The sequence below is a fragment of the Anoplophora glabripennis genome, unplaced genomic scaffold, assembly GCF_000390285.2.
Source record: "Anoplophora glabripennis isolate ALB-LARVAE unplaced genomic scaffold, Agla_2.0 scaffold942, whole genome shotgun sequence".
Lineage (NCBI taxonomy): Eukaryota > Metazoa > Arthropoda > Insecta > Coleoptera > Cerambycidae > Anoplophora > Anoplophora glabripennis.
The window spans coordinates 129,019-130,365 of NW_019417616.1; the positions used below are offsets into that span (position 1 = coordinate 129,019).

At 27.5% G+C, this 1,347-nt stretch overlaps 1 long non-coding RNA gene across 1 annotated transcript; it reads left to right on the plus strand.

Moving 5' to 3' along the window:
- Positions 1–204: 204 nt before the first annotated feature.
- Positions 205–415, plus strand: LOC111692429. Its single transcript, XR_002763227.1, has 2 exons — positions 205–245; positions 296–415. It is a non-coding gene; the product is annotated as an uncharacterized LOC111692429 (long non-coding RNA).
- Positions 416–1,347: the final 932 nt, after the last annotated feature.

Genomic DNA, 1,347 nt, shown 5'->3' on the forward strand with positions numbered 1-1,347 from the left:
GCTAACAGAATTGAAGAAAAATTTGCCATTTCTAATTATTTCACCCATGATTCTGGTAAATTTTGCATTGCCTTAAGCTCTACAACAACCAGAAAAGTTACATACTTGCTAAGTAACTTGTCTCCACAAATTATAGAATGGCCGAGATAATGAGGCAGTTGTAATCGAACAATATTTTGCCCAATATGAATTTCCAGAGCAGGTTATAGGAATAATTGATGGGAAAGGAATTCATATAAGATAGAGTATATCACAATCCATATGTTTTTGAATAACCAATAATATACTATATTAGTGTAACTGAAAACTGACTATGGAAAGTCGATAAATTATGGTTGGACAATTTCTAAGCTGATTGCCATGTTGTCGGTTTAGACTTCTCAATGCTTCGAGAGTCATATCACTCTCTTCTTCAGAAGAGATCTGGAACTGTTTCTTTTGGTCAGAATGATATGTCTCTCAAAATGTCAAGAAGCTTAAAACAACATGACAACCAATTGATACCAAAATTTTAACAAAATATACTCCATTATAAAGGTCACAAAAAATTGGTAATCTAAATATTTTATAACTGTTTAAAATCGATTAGTTTTCTGGGTATATATTTTAAAATTGCTGTAAAATTTAATTCTACTTTCGTAAAATTGTTGATTTAATTCTAACGTAACATGGTTCCATGACTTATTCCAAGGTAGAGTATAGACCAAAATTGATAAGGTATTATAAAGAAATATTTTAGCAATGTTCTATATTTTTGTTATATATTTTGTAAAAATAAAATGTTTATTTACCAGATTTCAATGTTTTATTAATTGAATAAAAAAATCGAAATTATTTGTGCCTAATTAAAATAAAATAAATATTTATTCATAACAAGTAACAAAGTAAATATATATTACAAATAAAACAGGAACTCTTCTTAAAAATAAGTAATACGTGTCAGTCTATCTTCTTAAAATTTCATTTTGTTCATGAAGCAATTGATTTCCATGTTTAAATATTTAGTAAAAGTAGTCAGTTACCAATAAAGATCAATCAGCATCAATTACTACACGTATCCTCTCTTTAAATTTTATATGATATCTGAATTTCAATCAGTTTTTTTACTAACAGGAAAGAGACAGCAACTAATTGGAAATGATTTATTCAATTCAGTAATGATAACGATGTCACCAGCAAGAATTATATGAAATTTAATTATTTATGCACGTAATATAAATTACAAGAATATGTAGAAATACTTTGTTGCTATTGTCAATATTATGTGAACATATTCATCGTTGCTTTGTCGAGACCTCATCATCACACGTCAACAGAACTTTTCTTTTATTAGATTATACAGGACAG